This window comes from Crocuta crocuta, unplaced genomic scaffold (genome assembly GCF_008692635.1).
Source record: "Crocuta crocuta isolate KB4526 unplaced genomic scaffold, BGI_CrCroc_1.0 scaffold273, whole genome shotgun sequence".
Taxonomy (NCBI): domain Eukaryota; kingdom Metazoa; phylum Chordata; class Mammalia; order Carnivora; family Hyaenidae; genus Crocuta; species Crocuta crocuta.
This window is the reverse complement of record NW_027529425.1, coordinates 5,401,681-5,426,996: the sequence shown is the minus strand read 5'-3', so window position 1 is coordinate 5,426,996 and position 25,316 is coordinate 5,401,681. Positions and strand designations below refer to the sequence as shown.

Here is a 25,316-nt window from a genome sequence, read left to right as displayed (position 1 = left end):
AGAGAGAGAGAGAGACTCAGAATCTAAAGCAGGCTCCAGGCTGAGCTGTCAGCATAGAGCCCGACATGGGGCCTGAACTCACAAACCACAAGATCACGACCTGAGCTGACATTGGATGCTTAACCAACTGAGCCCCCTGGGCGCCTCATGGCCTCTGTCATTTAGCAGGATGTCTTCGAGGCCGACCCATGAAGCCCCAGTACTGTGTTCCCTCTGTGGCCGAGTGCTACTGCATTGTATGAACAGACCACCTTTTTATCCATCCATCTGTTGACAGATGCCTGGACTGTGAACAGACACTTACTTGGCACCAGCATATGCCAAATGGGACCTTGAGGCCAGCAGGGACCCTGCCCTCACTGGGTCCAAACAGCAGGCCCTGAGGCCAGGCCCTAGGGTTGGAATTCCTCAGTTTCCCCATCTGAGGTCATGGGGAGGCTTTAGAAAGTGAATACGTGTGAAAGAATGTTGGAAAACAGAGCCCATAAATTACATCAGTCACACTGTGTGGTTCGCACAGAGACAGGCACTCAGACGAGGCCATCGGGGAGGCCTGTGTCAGACTTAATTCAAGGCCTCAGTGATGAGTTGGAACCAAGTGAGGGAAGCAGCAGGGGGTCAGGGATCCCGGCAGAGGGAAGGTCAGGCACGAGGGCACAGAAGGAAAGGCCGGTAGGTTCAGGACTGTGCCGTCCTGTAGGCAGATCATGTCGGCCAGGGAGGTGAATATAATCTTAAATTTTCTGGCAGCCATGTTGAAGATAGCCAAAAGAAACTGGTAAAAATAATGCCAATAATATATTGTATTTCACCTTATATATCTAAAGTATGGACATTTTGACATAGGATCAATATAAAAATTGTTCATGAGATAGTCTGCATTCTTTTTTGTTGTTGTTTTTTGTTTTCCTTCTAAGACCCTGAACCCCAAAGTGTGTTTACATGTGTGGCACATCCCAGGTGGGGCTCCAGTGCCCGATGGTCATGCTGGGGACTGGCCACCGTCCCGGGCAGTGCGAGAGGGCCTGTCAGAGCAGGAACGGGGCCAGAGCTGGGACCGCGGGGCAGGGCGCATGACGTGGCCTGATGTGCATCTTAGATCAAGGAGGCTGCGCTGTGAGAACAGACTGGGGAGACAAGAGCGGAGGCCGGGGACGCGGTGATGGTGACCTTGGACACCGCATGCTGGACGCGGGCAGAAGGGCTGACTGTTGCATCTTACCACCTAACTCCTGGAGGAAGTAAAAGACCCTGACTCAGGTGCTGGACAGCGTGTGCGGGCATGATCTGACTGGGGCTGCTGCCTGAAGGCCTCCCGATAGCAGCATCCACGTCTGTGTCCCTCACGCCGCTGCCTTTGTGCGGGGTCTGGGGCTCAGCAGGCAGATGGCTGGCGGAGGCCTTGCTGGTCCTGGGCCCCACCGTCACTCTGAGGCCATGCAGGCTGCAGCCGATGGCACAGGTTCCCTGCGTGGTCTATTCTCCTGCCCCAGCAGGCGGCACAGCCTGGCCTACTAATAACGGGTCTTGTGTGTGGGGCCTCTCGTGACCTTACCCCACTGTCACAGCGGCTCTGTGATGCGAGGGCAAGAACCCCAGGGCAAGAAGGGCACGGGAACCGACGCCTCCGCCTAAAACGGCCCAGAAAGCACTGGAGCCACCTCCTCCCCCTCCCCGACTCATGCCTTCCCACCTGTGGCCAGTGGGGGAAGAGCCCGCACGCAAGGACCGTGGCACATTCTAGGCCAGGGCACCCGAGCCTTCCGCAGGTGACTACAGACATGGGAGGTCAGGTCCCCATAGGAGCAGGACACACCTGGAGCTCCCCGGTGAAGGAGCATCACGGGCCTGGGGGCCACGGGGCCCAGGAGTCACCACCAAACGGGCCACAGGAGACGCCACAAGAGGAGAGGCATCTGGGTCGATGGCGGGAGTGCACATAACCGAGGGCGGCGTCCCGGGGCAGTCACAGTAACCAAAGGCAAACCCTGGTGAGTTACACAGCGCAGACCCTGATTGTGAGGCACAGATGTGGGCTGGGACACAGGTCAGCAGCTCCGCCGAGGCTCACAGCCTGCACGCCTTCCCGNCAAACCACAGGGCTGGTGTTCTTTGTCATCCACTTTGAGAAGCACCATCGCAGCTAGACGTTCACCAACATGGAGAAGCATGACGCGCTCATGTCCAGGGAGGGGTCTGTTCTGAGAACGGGGACTTGCTGGTGGCACCAGGCTACACCTTCCCCAGGACCACGTAGGTAAATGGTATGTGGCCAATTCCTGCTAGCAGATAAGAACGCCCCCCCTTCTGTCATGACAGCCAATCTCAATGGATGAGGTCACATCGCGTTCAGTTCCCTATGGCCTGGTGACTATCGATGAGGTGTGGGAGGGCCCAGTCACTCCAGCAACCCGGTTCAGTTCATCTTTCAGTGGGGGTGACCCCTGCTAGGGACCACCTCGATTATTTTACCTCCATTCCCGTCAGGTGGAATTTCAGAAGGCGGTGCCTTCTGAGTCTCCTCCCAAATGGTGGAATGGGTGGGTCACAGCTGATGAGGAGAAGGTGCCCACAGAGGGTCTGGGCTCGGAGTTGCTCACATAAACTCCACCATGACCAGCTGGGCAACATGTACAAGGCGTTTCCTCATCTATAACGTCAAAATTGTGGGGCACCTGGAGGGCTCAGTCAGTTAAGCATCTGACTCTTGGTTTTGGCTTGGGTCACCATCTCACAGATTGTGGGTTCAAGCCCCGCATTGGGCTCTGCCCTGAGAGTGCAAAGCCTGCTTGGGATTTCTCTCCCCTCTCCCTCTGCTCTTCCCCAGCTTGCTCTCTTTCTCTCAAAAATAAATATTCCAAAAAAAGGTCAAAATTGCAACATCTCTTCAGCCGCGGTGTGGATTAGTATCTGTCGGATCGAACACAATGACTTCCATGTCAGAATGAGTGTGTGCATAACTATATATGCCTCCTCCACCCCACTCCTAGGAAATGATATGAATACCCTCCCCCAAGAAGCTCTTATTACTCCAGCTCAGGAGACAAACCAATACACTGGAGCAATCAGGAAACAAGAAGACAATTACATGGTAATCTGCTGGGGTTAATATACCCTACATCTGGATTTTAGCTTCTGATTTTCTGTGATAAGCGCGGGGATAAGAGAATAGAACCGGGATTGAGCGGGTTTCCTGACAGACGAACCTGCAGGCTGGTGAATNTACACTGGAGCAATCAGGAAACAAGAAGACAATTACATGGTAATCTGCTGGGGTTAATATACCCTACATCTGGATTTTAGCTTCTGACTAATTTTCTGTGATAAGCGCGGGGATAAGAGAAGAGAACCGGGATTGAGCGGGTTTCCTGACAGGCGAACCTGCAGGCTGGTGAACGGCATCACCTAAAGAGGGCCAACAACGGATCTATCTCTACAAATGCTTGTTGAATAAATAAATACACCTTGGGCAAGGTCTCAAGTGGTACAAAGAGCTCGTTTCTGGGCCGCATTGTGTTCAACATTTTCTGGCAACGACAGGGGTGGGGGGGAAGATGTAAAGGAGAATTTTATCAGATGTGCAGGTCACACAAAGTTGGGAGAGAGAGTTAATATGATAAATGCACTCATCAATATTCAGGAAGACTTGACAGACAAGAATATAGGACCCAAACCGCAAGATGGAATTCAATAGAAATAGATGTAAAGTGCTGAGTTTTGCCTTTATAAAGTGTAGAAGGACAGGACGGGGGAAACTCGGCGTCTCAGAGGTCTGTGCAAAAAACAAAGGCACAAATGCACCGTGTATGTATGAGCCATGGGCTTTCGATTAGCCAAGTGTTGCAAGTGACCCAATGATGTAACACAGATACTTAAAATATAATGTAAGATAGTAGGAAGAAGGCAAATTTGGTGTACAATGTAATTTTCTCCCTTCCTTCTCACCCCCAGCTGGTGGATGAGAAATTGCGGGGACTCTTTTGATGACCAGGAGACTAAAAGAGAAAACACAAGTCCCAGTGGGTGCAGAAAAGGCTAATCCCAAGCCTGGGAGCACCCGGCACGGGAGTCGCCCTAGGCGCGACAGGTTAAAGCTCTGCCAGGACAGGAACAGCTCGGCAAATCCTATCCCGTCACCCATGACCAGGCAGCAAATCCCAGAGAGGTCTTTCTGCATGTGGGAGCCTGGTGGCCAGAGAGGCAGGGACGCACCAGGGTTGAGGGGTGAGGGATGGGGGGTGCAGGCAAGATCCAGGACAACAGGAGACCTCCAAGCCAAGGAAAGGGATTCCTGAAGCACCTTCTCTCACAACAAACCTGGGATCATTTCTCTCACAGAAAGGCTGCAGTGCACAGAGGCAGACCTAACGGACGGGTTACAGATAATGTCTCATGTAAATACCGTCCCCTCCCTGGCAACACGGGACACTCGCAGGACACCAGCACACAGAAGAGCAATAACCGAGTGCAACAAGCAGAACCTCCACCGGGGAAACTGTTCACAGAGCCACAGAACAAGTCAGAGAACACGCACAATTCACATCTCAGAAAGACATGAGGGGATACCGGCTCAACCAGCGAGGACGTGAAGCCCCACTGAACCAAAAATCAGCAGGTGGTCAAAGTTGCAGAATGGATGCAGTTTATGTCTGAGTCAGTGAGCTGGAAGACTGGGCAGAGGAATTCTGCTAGAATCCAGAAGAAAAGGGCTGGACCGAATGAAAGAAGTCAAGAGAAATGGAAGCTACAGCCACTTGGTCCAACATTTCTCTTCCAAGTGATCCAGAAGGAGACAATGAAAGAATGGAGAGGAAGGCAAAGACTAAGACATTCTAGGGGGGAAAAAATCTCCAGAATTGAAAAGAGACACACGTCCCCAGCTAAAAGGACACACAAACTGCTAGGAAGATGAAGGGGGAAGAAAAGACAACCTCTATTTACCTTGGGATGAGGTTCAGAACACCAGCTCACAAGGAAAAGTCCTAAAAGCCGGCAGAGATATACTGCCTACCAGGAAATAGAATCAGGGAGACCAAATGGCAATACCAGATGCAAAAAGACAATGGGGCAATATCTTTAAAGTTCCCAGAAAAAATAACTTCAAAACTAGAATTCTGTGTTCAGCTAATAATGACTCATGTGCAAAAAAGGGAAAAGAAACACTTTTCACACACACAAGGGCTCAAACCATTCACCACCCACAGACCTATAATGAAACAATCACCAAGCAATGTACATCAGTTAAGGAGGAAAGAATTTCAAGGGGAACAAACAATGGTATCTGCCTGCTATGATCTGAATTGTGTCTGCAGAATTCATATGTTAATGTTGTAACCCCCTGTACCTTGGAATGCATGTGTATTTGAAGATACAGTCTCTAAAGAGGTGATTAAGTTAAAATGAGACTATTAGCATGGGATTCTAATAAGACTGTAAGAAAAGATATTCCATGCAAATAGTAACCAAAGAGAGCTGCAGGAGGGAGGCTGTCCCAATATCAGACAAAAGAGACTAAGTAAAAATTGTTACAGAGACAAAGAAGGGCATTACATATTGATAAAAAGGCTATCAGTCAGTTAGATGTAACGGTTACACACATATATGCACCTAATAACAGAGCACCAAATTACATAAAGCAAAAGTCAATAGAATGAGAAGGAGAAATCGCTCTACAATAATAGCTGGAGATTTCAATAACTCACTTCCAATAATGAACAGAATAACTAGACAGATCAATGAGAAACAATGATGAGCAAACCTTTACAGGAAAAAATAGAACAAAAAATAACTGATCAATTCTACAAAGGCAGGAGGCTAAAAAATTATGAGAAATGGCAATCATGAGAGGAGGGACTGAGAATAAGCCCGATGCATCATAAATTATAGCAAATATAAAGGGTTTACGAGAAAATAGAATTCAAGGGGAAAAACATTAAAAGGGACAAAGGAGATTTTTGTGACTAAGAGGAACTATCAACCACCATGAATGTTTATGTGCCTCATGACACGGCTTTGAAGTGCATAAAGCAAACTAAGAGAAATACAAGAAGAAACTAGCAAAGACACTGTCACAGTAAGAGACTTGATAAAGCTCCTAAATAAGTACCAGTAAGTATGGTTGCAGAAGATCAAAAATAATTAACATGCTTGCTCTAATGGATCTACAGAATTCTGTACCCAACAAATAGGGAAAACAAATTCTTTTTCAAACACACAGGAAAATTTGACAAATATTTACCATGTATTAGCCACAAAGGCAATTTCAAGCAAATGACNGGGGGGGGGCACGCACACCAGCAAACCTCAATCCGCCCGCAGCTATGACACGCCTTGACATGCCCGGCGCTTTGCGCCAGACTCTTCAGGCAGACAGGCAGGTGAGATCTCTAGAAAGAGACAAGAGCCCGGCTGCACTGCAGTGGGGTCCCTTTGTCACCGTCCTCTTGGGAGGAGGGGCTCAGTTTTGCAAGCTTGGAGAACTATTTTCTCCATCATTCTGGGTCATCATGTCACAGGCCTCTGACTCCTAAGGCAGAAGGCTCCTTGATCTTTGTGATTATTACAAGAGACTGGATCTGCTGCTTCATGGTCGAGTGAGCTGGGGAAGTGATTCAAAGTCTCCAAGCCTCAAATGCTCTGCCTGTGAAATGGGTGTGAGGAGACTGTGGAAACTTGACAGGGTTGCCGCAGGAAGGGAGAAAGAGCTCTGCACAGGGCCTGACACCCGGAAGCTCCATCCGTGTTTCCAAATAACCGCACAGAGCCTGGCCCTAGGAGGCCAAAGCAGAGACGGAGACACACTGACTCTGTCAGGACACATTTCTGAGTGGCCACAACGTCTGCAGTGGTGAATTAAACAGGTGTGACCCTGTCTTTGTGGAGCTTAGACACTAGTGGGTGACATTAGCATGAAATAAATGAGCATACAAATAAATCTATTCCAAGCCACTGTGGTAAGAGATCCGAAGGCAGTGAACTGAGGTTATAGGAGAGGGTAAAGGCTGAGGTATCTGTCCCATGAACAAAGTTCAAAATGAGAGTAAAGAATGATAGGTCTCCAGGGTCAGAGTTTCCTTCAAAGTGCGTTTAGCCAAAATAAAAATAAAGAAATAAAACAACAACAACAACAACAAAAAGGTGAGCAGTGGGGTATGGAGGGTGTGAGGGTGTGCAGTATGGTCAAATTGATGGGAAGCTTGGGATACTGCAGGACTTCTCAGAGCCTTAGCTGGTATATCTCCCCCAGGGAAGAGCAGCAGGCAGCCTTTCCCAACTTGTTTGACCACGGAATCCTTGCTTTATGGTGCAAACCACAGGGCTGGTGTTCTTTGTCATCCACTTTGAGAAGCACCATCGCAGCTAGACGTTCACCAACATGGAGAAGCATGACGCGCTCATGTCCAGGGAGGGGTCTGTTCTGAGAACGGGGACTTGCTGGTGGCACCAGGCTACACCTTCCCCAGGACCACGTAGGTAAATGGTATGTGGCCAATTCCTGCTAGCAGATAAGAACGCCCCCCCTTCTGTCATGACAGCCAATCTCAATGGATGAGGTCACATCGCGTTCAGTTCCCTATGGCCTGGTGACTATCGATGAGGTGTGGGAGGGCCCAGTCACTCCAGCAACCCGGTTCAGTTCATCTTTCAGTGGGGGTGACCCCTGCTAGGGACCACCTCGATTATTTTACCTCCATTCCCGTCAGGTGGAATTTCAGAAGGCGGTGCCTTCTGAGTCTCCTCCCAAATGGTGGAATGGGTGGGTCACAGCTGATGAGGAGAAGGTGCCCACAGAGGGTCTGGGCTCGGAGTTGCTCACATAAACTCCACCATGACTAGCTGGGCAACATGTACAAGGCGTTTCCTCATCTATAACGTCAAAATTGTGGGGCACCTGGAGGGCTCAGTCAGTTAAGCATCTGACTCTTGGTTTTGGCTTGGGTCACCATCTCACAGATTGTGGGTTCAAGCCCCGCATTGGGCTCTGCCCTGAGAGTGCAAAGCCTGCTTGGGATTTCTCTCCCCTCTCCCTCTGCTCTTCCCCAGCTTGCTCTCTTTCTCTCAAAAATAAATATTCCAAAAAAGGTCAAAATTGCAACATCTCTTCAGCCGCGGTGTGAATTAGTATCTGTCGGATCGAACACAATGACTTCCATGTCAGAATGAGTGTGTGCATAACTATATATGCCTCCTCCACCCCACTCCTAGGAAATGATATGAATACCCTCCCCCAAGAAGCTCTTATTACTCCAGCTCAGGAGACAAACCAATACACTGGAGCAATCAGGAAACAAGAAGACAATTACATGGTAATCTGCTGGGGTTAATATACCCTACATCTGGATTTTAGCTTCTGACTAATTTTCTGTGATAAGCGCGGGGATAAGAGAAGAGAACCGGGATTGAGCGGGTTTCCTGACAGGCGAACCTGCAGGCTGGTGAACGGCATCACCTAAAGAGGGCCAACAACGGATCTATCTCTACAAATGCTTGTTGAATAAATAAATACACCTTGGGCAAGGTCTCAAGTGGTACAAAGAGCTCGTTTCTGGGCCGCATTGTGTTCAACATTTTCTGGCAACGACAGGGGTGGGGGGGAAGATGTAAAGGAGAATTTTATCAGATGTGCAGGTCACACAAAGTTGGGAGAGAGAGTTAATATGATAAATGCACTCATCAATATTCAGGAAGACTTGAGAGACAAGAATATAGGACCCAAACCGCAAGATGGAATTCAATAGAAATAGATGTAAAGTGCTGAGTTTTGCCTTTATAAAGTGTAGAAGGACAGGACGGGGGAAACTCGGCGTCTCAGAGGTCTGTGCAAAAAACAAAGGCACAAATGCACCGTGTATGTATGAGCCATGGGCTTTCGATTAGCCAAGTGTTGCAAGTGACCCAATGATGTAACACAGATACTTAAAATATAATGTAAGATAGTAGGAAGAAGGCAAATTTGGTGTACAATGTAATTTTCTCCCTTCCTTCTCACCCCCAGCTGGTGGATGAGAAATTGCGAGGACTCTTTTGATGACCAGGAGACTAAAAGAGAAAACCCAAGTCCCAGTGGGTGCAGAAAAGGCTAATCCCAAGCCTGGGAGCGCCCGGCACGGGAGTCGCCCTAGGCGCGACAGGTTAAAGCTCTGCCAGGACAGGAACAGCTCGGCAAATCCTATCCCGTCACCCATGACCAGGCAGCAAATCCCAGAGAGGTCTTTCTGCATGTGGGAGCCTGGTGGCCAGAGAGGCAGGGACGCACCAGGGTTGAGGGGTGAGGGATGGGGGGTGCAGGCAAGATCCAGGACAACAGGAGACCTCCAAGCCAAGGAAAGGGATTCCTGAAGCACCTTTTCTCACAACAAACCTGGGATCATTTCTCTCACAGAAAGGCTGCAGTGCACAGAGGCAGACCTAACGGACGGGTTACAGATAATGTCTCATGTAAATACCGTCCCCTCCCTGGCAACACGGGACACTCGCAGGACACCAGCACACAGAAGAGCAATAACCGAGTGCAACAAGCAGAACCTCCACCGGGGAAACTGTTCACAGAGCCACAGAACAAGTCAGAGAACACGCACAATTCACATCTCAGAAAGACATGAGGGGATACCGGCTCAACCAGCGAGGACGTGAAGCCCCACTGAACCAAAAATCAGCAGGTGGTCAAAGTTGCAGAATGGATGCAGTTTATGTCTGAGTCAGTGAGCTGGAAGACTGGGCGGAGGAATTCTGCTAGAATCCAGAAGAAAAGGGCTGGACCGAATGAAAGAAGTCAAGAGAAATGGAAGCTACAGCCACGTGGTCCAACATTTCTCTTCCAAGTGATCCAGAAGGAGACAATGAAAGAATGGAGAGGAAGGCAAAGACTAAGACATTCTAGGGGGGAAAAAATCTCCAGAATTGAAAAGAGACACACGTCCCCAGCTAAAAGGACACACAAACTGCTAGGAAGATGAAGGGGGAAGAAAAGACAACCTCTATTTACCTTGGGATGAGGTTCAGAACACCAGCTCACAAGGAAAAGTCCTAAAAGCCGGCAGAGATATACTGCCTACCAGGAAATAGAATCAGGGAGACCAAATGGCAATACCAGATGCAAAAAGACAATGGGGCAATATCTTTAAAGTTCCCAGAAAAAATAACTTCAAAACTAGAATTCTGTGTTCAGCTAATAATGACTCATGTGCAAAAAAGGGAAAAGAAACACTTTTCACACACACAAGGGCTCAAACCATTCACCACCCACAGACCTATAATGAAACAATCACCAAGCAATGTACATCAGTTAAGGAGGAAAGAATTTCAAGGGGAACAAACAATGGTATCTGCCTGCTATGATCTGAATTGTGTCTGCAGAATTCATATGTTAATGTTGTAACCCCCTGTACCTTGGAATGCATGTGTATTTGAAGATACAGTCTCTAAAGAGGTGATTAAGTTAAAATGAGACTATTAGCATGGGATTCTAATAAGACTGTAAGAAAAGATATTCCATGCAAATAGTAACCAAAGAGAGCTGCAGGAGGGAGGCTGTCCCAATATCAGACAAAAGAGACTAAGTAAAAATTGTTACAGAGACAAAGAAGGGCATTACATATTGATAAAAAGGCTATCAGTCAGTTAGATGTAACGGTTACACACATATATGCACCTAATAACAGAGCACCAAATTACATAAAGCAAAAGTCAATAGAATGAGAAGGAGAAATCGCTCTACAATAATAGCTGGAGATTTCAATAACTCACTTCCAATAATGAACAGAATAACTAGACAGATCAATGAGAAACAATGATGAGCAAACCTTTACAGGAAAAAATAGAACAAAAAATAACTGATCAATTCTACAAAGGCAGGAGGCTAAAAAATTATGAGAAATGGCAATCATGAGAGGAGGGACTGAGAATAAGCCCGATGCATCATAAATTATAGCAAATATAAAGGGTTTACGAGAAAATAGAATTCAAGGGGAAAAACATTAAAAGGGACAAAGGAGATTTTTGTGACTAAGAGGAACTATCAACCACCATGAATGTTTATGTGCCTCATGACACGGCTTTGAAGTGCATAAAGCAAACTAAGAGAAATACAAGAAGAAACTAGCAAAGACACTGTCACAGTAAGAGACTTGATAAAGCTCCTAAATAAGTACCAGTAAGTATGGTTGCAGAAGATCAAAAATAATTAACATGCTTGCTCTAATGGATCTACAGAATTCTGTACCCAACAAATAGGGAAAACAAATTCTTTTTCAAACACACAGGAAAATTTGACAAATATTTACCATGTATTAGCCACAAAGGCAATTTCAAGCAAACGACAAGCAAAAATAACATATGGTATATTTGCTGATGAAAATATAAAAGTAAAAAAAAGTTTGCAAAAGAACACCATATCCAATTGATACACCCAAACACAAGATCAACTTGTATCTCTCCAAACATTAAAATATATTATAAAATAATAGGCTACAGAGGCACAAATATAATTAGATCAACAAATGGAAGTCTAGCAAACAACCCTGTGCAGAAATTAGGGCACGATTAGGGTGACACTCCAAATCCATGTAGAGAATAAAAGGAGTAGTCAATGACTTTTGGGGTCATTTGCTAATAATTTGGAGAAAATTCTATTCTTCTCTCACCCTGCTGCAAAAATAATTTGCGGGTAGATTAATGGCTTAAAAATTAAATAGTGAACTCTAAAAGTATTAGAAGAAACAAACTATGCTTATGACCTTGGGATCGGGACGGCCTCCCAAAACAAGGTATAAAATGCTAATGTCATTTGGGAAAAGATGGATGTGTCTGAGTACATCATAATTTAAAACTTCTGTATGATGGAAAACAGTGCGACAAAGTTAAAAATGTAAGCTATGGTCTAGGAAAACATCCGTAATATATGAAATAAAGATTAATGCATAGGGCATCAATACGAAAAAGGCAAGGAACAAGGTAGAAGGAAAATGAGACTCCAAGTCACAAAAGTTTATGTGATCAATAAACATGAAGCAATAATTAGGCTCTATAATAAACCAGAACACAGTGGAAGTGAAGAGATTTCATGCTGCATCTGAGTTTCCTCAACAAAACAGGAATACAGGGCAAAACAAGAATACAGCCCCACCTAACAGGGCTGCTGAGGGATTCAATGAGTTTATATAAAGATGTAAGGAGAGCTTTTGGAGCGGCGCCTAGAACACAGTCAACTGTTGACAAGCATTAGTTACTGTTATTGTCTTCAGCACGTTTTAGTAACCTGAGTGGCCAAAACTTTCAATCTTGGTAATATAAAGTTTTGGCAAGGGTGCAGGGGAAAAAAAACACTCTCACACTGTCTTGGTGAGAAGAGACATTGGTCCAGCCAATTCTGGTGTCACCATTAGCACATACAGTGTATGTACCCTACACCCAGCAATGCCACAAGGGCACCTACCCACAGAGACATGTACCTCTCGGCACATGCAGACGAGAAGAGCAAAGATTGGAAAGAATCCCAAATGCCCATCAAGGGGGGGACTGATTACATGAAACATGGTGCTTTCAGACCATGGAAGACCTTGCTGGTGTCGGTAAGAACAAGGCAGAGCTTTTATTAATATGGAAAGATCTCCAGGACATATTTTTATTTTATTTATTTTTTAATTTTTAAAATATTTTATTTTATATTTTAGAGAGAGAAAGATAGAGAGTGAGCACAAGCAGGGGAGCGGCAGAGAGATGAAGACAGAATGTGAAGCAGCTCCAGGTTCCGAGCTGTCAGCACAGAGCCCGATGCGGGGCTTGAACTCAAGAGCAGTGAGATCATGACTGGAGTCGAAGTCGGACGCTTAAGTGACTGAGCCACCCAAGCACGCCTCCAAGACATATTTTTAAATGAAGAAAAATGGTGCAGAACTTTTTGTATAGTATGAGGCCACCCAAGTAAAGTGTGTATTTCTGTAGCTGCATGCACGTGCTTAGGAAGAGGTCTGAAAGATGATGCTCCTCGTGTCACCAGGGAGCCCACCAGGATTGAGGACATGCCCGTCAACAGGGGCTTGATAGCTCTGTCTACGTTATTTGAAAAATGTCAAAGAACGTTTTCATGAATTTTTAGAAATCCAAATAAAAAATACAAAGCAAACCCAAAGACCAAGGCAATCTTTGGCTACTTCATCGTAGAGCGAGGGGGGTGTCCAGGCTTTAAGAAGCGATATCCCCCCTGTGTGGTGGGAGGCCAGACAACGGCTGTGGTTCTATGACCATCAGAGCATCCTGCCGGAAGAGAGACATTCGTGACCAGGGTGCACTATCCACGGGATGCCTCCCCATTTGCCCAGCATGACCCTGGTTTATGCCTGTTGCCTGGTGTGATGATTAACAGTGCCCTTCACTTCCTCGAGAGTTTCCTGGTGTGATGTAAAGAGGCTCCTCCCCAAAACCCAAAAACCTCAGGCATAAATCTCCCCAACCAGGTACCGAACAAACACTGATAAAGGAATCAGAGGAGCCCCACTTGAATGAAGAGGCATCTGGCATTCAAGGATTAAAAACCCCAACATGGCAAAGACACGAATTCTTGCCAAACTGATCTATATATTTAATCTGATTCCAGTAAAAATCACAGCAGGATTTTTTGCAGAAACCGATAAGCTGACTCTAAAATGTATATGGAAAGGCAAAGAAACCGGAAGAGTCGAAACCATGTGAAACCCTGAATTTGAAACTACAGTAAAACTACAGTGGTCAACAGAACATGGTCCTGGTGAAGGAACAGACACAGATTAAAGGAACAGAATAGCGAGCCCAGAAATAAGCCCACAGAAATATGGAGACTTGATTTTTGACAAAGGTTCAAAGCTACTCAATAGAGAAAGGACAGTCTTTTTTAAAATTTTTATTTATTTATTTTGAGAGAGAGAGAGAGAGAGAGAGAATACTAAGCAGGCCCTGCACTGTCAGCACAGAGCTCGACTTGGCGCTCAAATGCACAAATGGTGAGATCATGACCTGAGCTGATATCGAGAGTCAGATGCTTGACCAAGTGAGCCACCCAGACCCCCACAACAGCCTTTTTCAATAAACAGTGAGGAATTAACTTGACACATCTATGCCAAAAAAATGAATTTGCGCATTTTTGTACCTTGCATAAAAAGTTGATCATATATGCAAGCATAAAACATACAGCTACAAAACTTTTAGGAAGAAACAGAAAACATCTGTGGCCATGGGTTAGGCCGAGTTCATAGACAAGGCACCAAAAGCCCAGTCCATGAGAGGAAAAATGGACAGATGGGGTTTTATGAGAATTAAAACCTTTGCAGAAGACAGCACTAAAAGAATTAAAGACAAGCTACAGACTGGGAGGAAATAGGGGCACGTCACCTCTCTCACCAAAGACTTGCACCCAGAATATGAAATGAACACTCAAGAGTTAGTGCTAACAAAGCAAACGACCCAGTTAAAAAATGGATGAAAGACCTGCGCAGGCACTTGCCAGACAGAATACACAGATGGCGAAGAAGCACTCAGAAAGGTGTTCAGCACTGTCCGCAAAGAGGGAAGGGCCGTCTGAGCTGTGACGGGATGCCATGATGCCGCAGCCGCCCACTGAGAAGACGCCTGGAAAGACGGAAACTCACGTTCCCATCAAGGCCCACAGGGACACTGATGTCTATGACCTTGTCATGAAGTCACTGAACCTGGCAACAACCTGAATGTCCCCCAGTGGGAACCATCCCCACCATGGTGCACTATGCACCCACGACACCCTCAGTAACGTGGATGAAGGTCAAAGGCATTAGTTACCATGCTGGATGGATGCAGAGTCCTACCGGCGGTGTTCTTAAAAAGACAACGTCAGAACACACCAGTGGATGCCAGGGCCGGAGTGAGGGGAGGGTGCACTAATTCCAGGGAGGCGTTTTGAGGGGACAGCTGTTCTGTATCTGGATTCCAGTGGTGGTCACCTGACCCTACGTATGCACTAAAATTCACAGAACTATGTCATAAAGGGAGTCGGGTTTTTGTATGTTAATTAAAACAAAAAAAGGGTCCCGATTCAGTTCGTAAGTTACCCGGTCACCCTAACCATCCAGGGACAAGACTGAGTTGGTGATTAAGATGGAAATCCAAGCAGGGACGGCGGATGGGAGGGAGTTCCGGAATCTAACGACTAACCTTGCTGAGGGTGCGCTCTGTGCCTGGCGTGGCCCTCAGCACCTCCCAGCTGGAACCTCCCTTAAACGTATCCAGTAGATGCCGATGCCATCCCCATCTCACAGAAGAGGAAGTGTCACTTAGGAGAGCTTGGGGCTTCGGGGCGCCTGGGTGGCTCAGTCCGTTAGGCGTCTGACTCTGATTTGGGCTCAGGTCACGATCTGATGGTTTGTGGGATGGAGCCCCACGTTGGGCTCTGTGCTGCATGGAGCCTGCCTGGAATTCTCTGTCTCTCTCTGTCTCTTTGTGCCCCTCTCCCCTGCATGCATGCACCCTCTCTCTCAAATAAACATTTAAAGAGAGAGAGAGAGGGAGGGAGGGGTTGGGGATGTGACCACCATCACAGAGCACCTGCTGGGACCGGCCACATTCAAACCCAGGTCGACTGGCTCCAAAGCCCAGACACTAAGTCACTGAGCTGGGTTGTTTCTCTAAACTGCTGTGGCTGAAAAATGAGAAGCTAAAATGAGAAATGACAATGCTTCACGTGATTCTGTAACAAGGGGGAGGAGAGAGGGGAGGAGGGGCAGGGAGGGAGGGAGGCCATCCTCCCGGCACGAACACTGGTCACCACCTTCTCCTCGGCAGGTGCTGCGTCTCACGCACAAGGGGCCTCAGACTGTGGGGCACCCTGCACCCCATACAGGAGCCCTGCCTCACCTCCACGTCCAGGCTGGAGTCAAGTTCCCTGCAGCTCTAAGAATCCTTCCTTTAATTAAGATGAAGTTCATACAGCGCAAACTCAGCCATTTTAAGCGCAGCGTTCCGTGGTGTTTTGCCATGCTCACGATGCTGAGCCAGCACTGCCTCTACTGGTTCCAAACACAGTTGGCAGTCGGGTCCACCCCCGCCCCCCACCAGCCTTGGGCAGCCACTATCTGCCTTCCGTCCGTGTGGAATTGCCTATCCTGGATACGTCATGTTAGTGGAACGACATGTGGTCTTTTGGGTCCTGCTTCTTTCACGAGGCATGGCGGTTTCAAGGTTGTCCATGCCGCAGCTGGCGTCAGCATGCTGTTTGCTTTCGTGGCCGAGTAGCAGTCTGTCTTACGAGCTTGCCGTGTGCCGTTCCCACGATCCTCGCCCTCTGTGAAAGCACACAGTTGGGCTGGCCCCACCTCCGGCTCTTGCGAGGAGCGCCACCGTGAAGGTGCGCATACCAGCGCGTGTGGACACCTGCTCTTGATTCCTGGGCCCGCAGGCTGAGGGTGGCATTGCTGGGTCATACAGCAACTCTAAGTTTAACCTTTTGAGGAACCGCCGAAGTGTTTTCCACGGCAGCTGCCACCGTTTTCACATCCCCACCACAATTTCATTTTTAATCACAACGTGCAAGAGAAATTCAGAGGAGGGAAGCGGCAGTGTGAGGGAAAACGGGCCCTTCATGGGGCCCGAGTGAGAGTGCAGGGGGGATCTGCCCGGGCAGAGAGGAGCCGGGCAGGCAGCGCCCAGGCCAGGGTCTGGAGGTGGGTGCCGGTCGGGCCTCTGTCTGTATACGTCGCTCGGGTGGGTGGAGGTGGAGCCGGGGCACGGGACACAGTCCCTGTTGCCGGAGCCCCTTGGCCCGAGCAGATAACGGGAAGTCTACAGTAAAAAGAGGACAAGACGGGCTGGAGGGTGGCGGGCCTTGTGATGAGGTCATTCTCAAAGGGTCAGGCTCTTGGCTCTCCTTCGTCTGCTTCCAACCATCATAAAAGCGATGTGCCAAGTGGGGAAAATACCGAACTGGATTTAGCAGGCAAACCGGGGAATTAGGCAGCTCCTGCTTCCTCACTCTCTGACTTTAAAATGAACTCCCAGGGGCGCCTGGATGACTCAGTCGGTTAAGCACCAACTTCGGCTCAGGTTATGATCTCACGGTTCATGAGTTCGAGCCCTGCGTCGGGCTCCATGCTGACAGCTAGCTCAGAGCCTGGAGCCTGCTTCAGATTGTGTCTCCCTCTCTCTCTGACCCTCCCCTGCTGTCTGTCTCTCTCTCTCTCAGAAATAAATAAAAAACATTAAAAAATTTAAAATAAAATAAAATGAACTCCCAGGAGCTCCCCCAGCGGGTCGGGAATGCCGAAGAGAGAAAAGTGAGCCCTGCAGGGTGTCCAGTAGCGGAATGACAGTGGCGGTGCGTGGGGAAGGCTAAAAGCCAAACCACGTCCGCAGCCCACTCCCTGTCTCTGCCCTGGGGACCCACGGGCCGCACGTGTGTCAGAGGCACATCCGCCAAGCCCCGAAGCTGCCGTATTTACTGCACCACGGCTTCTGGTGCCCAGCGGGGAGTGTTTGGGTCCCTGCCTCGGGCTCTCGCAGATGTGAGGGCAGGAGGTCACGTCAGACGAGACGGAGGTCAGCAGGACCCCAGTATCAGTCCCTATAGCCGCTATGACCGAGGGCCACAGAGCAGGCAGCCGGGGCAGCAGAAGTTTCCTCTCTCTCAATCCTGGGGCTGAAAGTTCAGGATCAAGGGGTCGGTGGGGTACAGACGACTGTCTTCTCCCTGTGTCCTCCCTCTGCGCGTGTCTGTATCCCGATCACCTCTTTTTTTTTTAATGTTCTTTTTTACGTGTTTTTAAATGTTTATTTTTGAGAGAGAGAGAAAGAGAGAGAGCACGCACAAGCAGGGGAGGAGCAGAGAAAGAGGGAGAGAGAAAATCTGTCAGCACAGAGCCTGATGCAGGGCTCGAACTCATGAGCCATCAGATGGCGACCTGGGCCCCCAGGAGCCCCGATCACCTCTTCTTGTAAGGACACAGGTCAGCCTGGATTAAGGTCCACCCTACTGACCTCATTTTGCCTTAATTACCTCTTTTGAGGCCCCATCTCCAAACACAAGTCTATTCCAAGGTCCCGCGGATCAGGATTTCAGCATAGGAGTCCTGGGGGTGGGGCATAATCCAGCCCATAACACCCTGAGGGTCTCCAGCACTGCAGTGACCAGCCGCCCCCCTCACCTGGCTGTCAGACCACCCTGGCTGGCAGCACGTCCAGCCCCTGACCCCAGAACGCATCCGGGGAAGTTACTAAGCACGCCGAGAATCCGTTACTGCACACAGCACCACAGGCTGCAGGCAGGAATCTCAAACCATCAATCCAAACTCACAGCATCTCAGCAGAAAGGTAGGTGCCCTGTCCAGCCAGCAGAGGGGAGAGCGGGTCCCGGAGACACCCGTGCTGAGAGGGCCCATCCTCTGCTTACTGACCTTAGGGTGCGGTAGGGCATGGCTCCCTGAAACAGCACAATGCAGGATGCAGAGAGAAGGACGTGGGGGTCGGTCAGCAGAGGGCTGCATCACCTCTGCGGGGCCGGGGCCACTCAGCTCACTGCCTGAGGTGGAGGAAGGGGTAGGGGGCCCTCAACCTGGGGGCTCAAGCATGGTATCGGACGTGTAAGACACAAGCATCTGGGGAGACACATGGGGAGGAAACAGCGTTCGATGGTGCCCTTGTGGGTTTCTTCCCACATCAGTCCTGCTGTGGCTTCTGGACCAAGTGACTGAGTTCAGTTCGGCCATGTTGGCCTCCAGGACCCGAGCTTGGCCAGGAAGACACTAAGAGCTTCCACGAATCCAAGACCCCAGGAAACAAAGCTCCGGGCCTTTACCCAGTCTGAGCATCTGACTGCAAAATAATGCGTGTTTTTGCAGCTGTAAGCAATTTACATTAAACCCCCAGAAATCTACTCTTTGCCCCTGGAGCTGTTTCCGACGCTTCAGAATGTCTTCTCAGATCCAGACTGGGGACTTCCCAAGGCCACGGCTGCTCTGCACTATCTCTGAGTCTCCTGGATACACACAGCTCACCGTAGGAGCTTCCAGAATACGATGCCCCAGGCTCTGCCCAAATAAGGATGTGATTCCCGTGGTGTGGCCCAGGAAGGGTGGGTTTGGGAAGTTGCTTCTCAAGTGCAGATTTGAGGACTGCTGTCCCAGAGCCCCTGGCTTGAACGGGGACCCCGGTGGAGAAGGAAGAAGGAGCCGGGATGAGAGAGGAGGCAGGGCCAGGAGAAGGGGTCCGCGTGGAGCCTGAGATACTGAGCGGAGCCGCTGGAGGTCGGCGCTGTGTCGCAATCACCAGGCGCTGGTGTTGCAACAGCCCAGGGGCGGGATCTGGGAGCCTGAATTCCTAACAAGAGCCTAAGAGATGGCGGCGCTGCTGGTCTGAGGCCCAAACTTTGAGAAGGAAGAGAAAGAGGCACCAGGAGACACGCAGTCAGCAAGCACAGAGAAAGAGAGAGAGAATTACTTAAAATGCTCCGAGCTGGATTTGCAGTTAAATGCCTACACATCTCTCTCTGTTCCCTCCTGAAACGGCACCGATTTGACAGAAAAGGAACGAAACGCATGCACACACGTGTGTGTTCACGAGGAGACAGAGAACGGAAAGGACCAGGGCAGATGCGACGTGTCACCAACATTTTAGAAGGTGGGAAGCAGACAGAGAGCACTGTATCTGGGAACACACATAGTCTAAAGTCCTTCCATCATAATCGATCTGAAATGCCAGAAAAAGTCCTTTAAAATACTTACTAATGTACATAACTGACCTGGCAGCACCCCAAGCTGAGTCCTTGGGGACCAAAAGCAAAAGCAGAGTGGGAACCTAGAGCAGGCAGGGAGCAAACACGGGTGCCCGGACTGCCCGGCAGGGCTCCACTGAGCCCCAGGCAGCCGACCCAGGGCCAGATCGCTGTGGAGAGTCAGACTGGAGACTCTCACCTACAGCCTGGACCCCGAAGGGCGGTATTTCCGGAGACGTGATGGGTGAAACAAAAACCCCGATGGAAACAGCAAGGAAATACACCTGTCTTAGCCTCAGCAGAAGAGGGGGTCATTCTTGCTGTGACTCTATAGCCACCAGTTTCGTGCAGCCTGAGTCATTTTTTTTTTAAGCTTATTTATTTTGAGAGAGAGACAGAGAGCATGAGCAGGTGAGGGACAAAGAGAGAGAGGAGAGAATCCCAAGCAGGCTCCTCACTGTCAGTGCAGAGCCCGATGCAGGGCTCAAACTCTCGAACTGTGAGATCATGACCTGAGCTGAAATCAAGAGATGGTCACTTAACTGACTGAGCCACCCAGGTGCCCAGCTTGACGATATTAATTCACCTGTCTTCATGCACCAAAAGGCACTATGGTGAGGATTTAGTTTAAATTGTTCTTACTCTTGTATTGCTCTCGGAAACATGTGAGTAAGACCCTCGCGGAAGATTGTCAGTATTAAAGCAGACTGTGAGTGTCCTATGCCCCCGATTCCTCCATTCCTGGGTGTAAGACCAGACAGAGAGGCATAATATATTCACACAAGATCCACGCAGGCAGCACTATTCATCATACCCCCAGCAGGAAGCCACCCGTGCTCATCCACCCCAGAAGAGAAAACAGTGGTGGAATACTATACAGCAATGTAAATGGACACCGTACCCACATGCATCTGCACAGACGAATCTCCCAGACATATGCCAAGTAGAAGACACCAGATAATGAAAAAAGAGCACAGGGCAAGGGGGTTCAAAATGACCCAAAGAAGCAGGAGGGGAATTCTGTAGTTCTGATCATCGCCTGGTCACAAAGCTGTTCACTGATGATTTGCATATTTTTGTATGTATGTTATACATCAATAAAACATCCATACTAAACAAATACAAAATGATCTCACCCACAGGGTGCCCAGGCCTCAGGCAGAAGCAAACTCACATTGTCTTTGGAGAAACACACCCTTGATTCAGACATCAACACTTTTCTATAAAGTTTCAAAGACCAGGAGCTCCCACAAATAAAGAGAAAACACCACTGGGTGCCGAAGTGGGGGGGAGAGTTGGGGGTTGGTAAAAGAGGAGAACGGGATGAAGAGGTGCACAATTCTAGGGATTAAATAAATGAGTCACAGGGGTGAAAATACAGCACAGGGAATATAGTCAATGATACTGATGTGCTTACTGTGATGGACATTTTGTAATAAATGTACTTGTGGAATCACTATGCTGAACACAGAAACAAATTTAGCATATCAACCATAGTTCAATTAAACACTAAAAATTTTTTAAATTAAATTCAATAAAATTATCTGTACCACTGCCACCTTAAATTCTTTTATTTGGGGGTGCCTGGGTGGCTCAGTCACTTGAGCGTCCAACTCTTGATTTCGGCTCAGGTCATGATCTTGCGGTTTGTGAGTTCGAGCCCCGCTGACAGTATGAAGCCTGCTTGAGATTCTTCTCCTTCTTCTATGCCCCTCCCCCATCACTCTCGCTCTCAAAATAAATAAATAAACTTAAAAAGTAAAAAGAAATTATTTTATTCTGGAATTCACAACTGATATAAATCATTTACGAAACTGAGTAAAACACTTAATGGTTCCGAAAGAAACCAAAACAGAGAACAAGAGCTTACTATTAAAAAAGATAATAAAGGGGCACCTGGGGGGCTCAGTCAGTTAAGCATCTGACTCTTGGTTTTGGCTCATGTCATGATCTCACAGTTGGTTCGTGAGTCTGAGCCCCGCCTCGGGCTCCGTGCTGACAGTGCTGACCCTGCTTGGGATTCTCTCTCCCTCCCTCTCTGCCCCTCCCCTGCTTGTTCTCTCTCAAAATAAATAAATAAACCTAAAATAATAATAATAATGCCGCAAAACAGAGCCCCATCACCACAGCAGAACAGTAACCATAGCAACAGACCCACAAGGAATCCAGATGTTAGAATTTGAACAGAGCAAGATAGAGATTCCCCGTCTCCAATATGCTTAAAGAGCCACATGTTTAATACATTTAAATAACCAAAATATAAAAGGTAAACAACTCCAACAGGCAGATGTGTGAAAGACCCAAACGATCACGACTGACGTTAACAACTCCACGAACCACACAGCTCCTGATGAAACAAGGTGGAGTCTGGGCTGTGCTGCGCCGCATGCCTGGGAAGGAAGAGGGATGCACGGCTGCAGAAGGGGTCCCGTGTAGGTACCAATGAACTCGGACGGGGGGAAGCGTTCATGATCTGAATCTCTACTTCTGTCTGTGCTTGAAAACGTCCTTGGGGTGCTTGGGCGGCTCAGCTGGTTAAGCGTCCGACTCTTGATTTTGGCTCAGGCCACGATCTCATGGTTCATGGGATCGAGCCCCGTGTCGGGCTCTGTGCTGATAGTGCGGAGCCTACTTGGGATTCTCTCTCTCCCTCTCTCTCTGTTCTTTCCCTGCAGGAATGTGCACAAGCTCTCTCTCTTGCTCTCTCTCAAAATAAATAAACTTCAATTAAAAAAAAGAAAGAAAATGTCCTTAATACTTTGGTTTCTAAAGCCCTCAATGGATGGTGAAGAGTAGAGCCGATACAGCAGAGGTGAGGATTAGTCAACTGACAAACAGATATGCAGAAATCACCAAGACACCAAACGCCAGGAATCTACCATGAAGATGGTACCGCGAGGCAAAAGATGGACGCCAGAAAGAGGTTGCGGTATCTGTGGGAACACGAGAGACGGAACCGCAGGTGCGGGGATGGCCGGGAAGAGGGACGGTACTCGAAGGGTCCACGGTTGGGCACTTTCCAGAACTGACGAAAACGTGACTCTCCCATATGCAGACTGTACGACGAACCCCAGGATGGAGAATGGAAGCATCCATCCACACCCATGTATTGGCAGTGTGGCCACAGAACAAACACCATAAAACAGAACACACCTGTAAAAGAAGCAAGGGGGAAAAGACCACTTTCCAAAGAACAACGGTTACTCGGGGATGCGAAAAACGTCAACAACCAGAGAGGCCTCAGGCATGGGGTGATCCAGCCTAGGTGCAGAAAGAGCGTGTCAGCAACTCGGAACCGTATGCTCTGTGCAATTTTATTTCAAGAACAACAGCAAAATCAAGGCATTTTCAGACAAAAATTGAGAATGTATCGCCAACAGAAGCTCATTAAAGGATCTTGTAAAGGATACATTTCTGGAATGAAGAAAAATACTAAGCCTAGATGTAAAGAAGAATAGTGACCAAAGAAGATGGTAACAAAACGAATAATGTCTATTTTGTGGGTTTTAAAATAAGAGAATAAAAATACCAGACATCAGTGCATGAATTAATTGGCATGTTCAGTATGTGGAAATGAATACAAAAGTCCTGGTTATTTGTGGGGTGGAGGGCAAAGATATTAATTAACTTACAGTTTATTAAATATGAATGTTAAAATGTCTACAGTATCCATTAAGTGAATAAAAATTGCAGTGTGTAACTTTTGAACCAGAAGCCAATGGGTGCAGGATAGGGTTGGAAGGGAAACACAACAAATAGCTCCATCCTGAAGGAAAAAATACATGTATACATTATAGTAGTTCTTTATATATACACATAGATATATAGTATCTTTATATATATAATATATGTTAAAAGTTGGGGAATAGAGAAAGCACAAGATGAATGCTTTAACTCAAAAAGATTCTCCAACTAGGAAAAAATCGAGCTACAATAAATAAAATCATGACCACATTGGGTTTATCCCAGAAATACAAAGTTGGTTACAGTTTAGAAAATAGTAAAGGGGCACCTGGGTGGCTCAGAAAAAAAAAGTGAAACTTTGAAAGCTTTTCCTTCAAGTTTGGAGCTTAAACATAGATGCTCACTATTATGCTACTAATCAATGCTTTGTTAGAGAGTCTAGCCAGTGTGGCAAAAATAAATAAATAAATAAAGGAATGAAAAAAGAAAAAGAAATAAAATATCTAAGAAATGATAAAGAAGGAAAACAAGCACTGTCACTCACAAATGATATTATTATCCACACAGAAAAAAAAAAAAAACAAAACAAACCCAAAGACTAAGTATCAGAACTTAAAAAGAGTTCAGTATAGTTATGAATCCAAGATTGAATACATGAAAAATCCTGCATTTCTCTACACTAGTAAAAACATAAATGCTGGGTTTTAAAAGACACTATAAGAGCAGCAAAAAACCAAAGATGCTTAAAACAAAAACTAAGCAAAACCTTTATAGAGAAGATTTTCAAAGTTTATTGAAAGACTTTGGGGGCGCCTGGGGGGCTCAGTCGGTTAAGTGTCCGACTTTGGCTCAGGTCATGATCTCACGGTTCGTGGGTTCGAGCCTCACGTCAGGCTCTGTGCTGACAGCTAGCTCAGGACCTGGAGCCTGCTCAGATTCTGTGTCTCCCTCTCTCTCTGACCCTCCCATGCTCACGCACTCTCTCTCTGTCTCTCTCTCTCTCTCTCGGAGATAAATAAAAAAACATTAAAAAATTAAAAAAAAAAAAAGACATTGTAGAAGACCTAAAGAAATGGAAAGATAAACCCAATTCATAGATGGAAACACTCAATATCAGAAAGATGCCAGTTCCCCCCAATTGATCTATAGATTCGATACAACTGAAATCCCAACAGGGTGTTTTATAGAACATGAGGAGCTGAATCTCAAGTAAATAAGGGGAAGCAAAGGACCAAAAAGAATCAAGAATGAGGTCATTCTTGATTGGTCCTACCAGGCATTACGACCTAATGTAATGGGGGCGCCTCACTGGCTCAGTTGGCTGAGAGTCCAACTCTTGATTTTGGCTCAAGTCATGGTCCTGGGGTAGTGAGATTGAGCCCCGTGTCTGGCTCTGTGCTGAGCGTGGAGCCTGCTTAAGATTCTCTCTCTCCTCTTTTGCCCCTCTCCCCTGTTCTTATGTGTGCTCTAAAATAAAATAAAATAAAATAAAATAAAATAAAATAAAATAAAAATCTAAGGTAAAGCAATAAGTGGTAAAGATGGGTAGCTGTCCCTGGAATTCCATTCTCTTTTTGTGGGGGAGGGGTGGGCACATGACCTGAGGACATTTCCTGGCTTCCTTCAAAGTTAGGTGTGGTCATGTGACTGTGTTCTTTTCAACTCAATGTGAACAAAAGCAAAGTGCTTTCTTCAAGGGCAGGCATAAAAGAAACTTCCAATGCATGCACATTTCTGCCCTCCTTCTTCTGCTGCCTGGGTGAAAACACCGTGGCCCTAGGGTACGGTGCAAAGAGCCTGGGTCCCTGAACAGCACAAAGGGCAGCTGTCCTGCTGACCTGAAAGCCCACGCTGGATTTCACATGAGTAAAAATATTTACTTTGTGTTCTCTAAGACATTGGTATTGTGGGGTCTACTTATTATGCA

General features: G+C 47.5%; 1 protein-coding gene across 2 annotated transcripts in view; it reads right to left on the bottom strand.

The window, feature by feature from the left end:
* CARD11 (caspase recruitment domain family member 11) overlaps positions 1–25,316 on the bottom strand; it is a 111,648-nt gene that overhangs the window by 73,000 nt on the left and 13,332 nt on the right. The window lies entirely within an intron of this gene.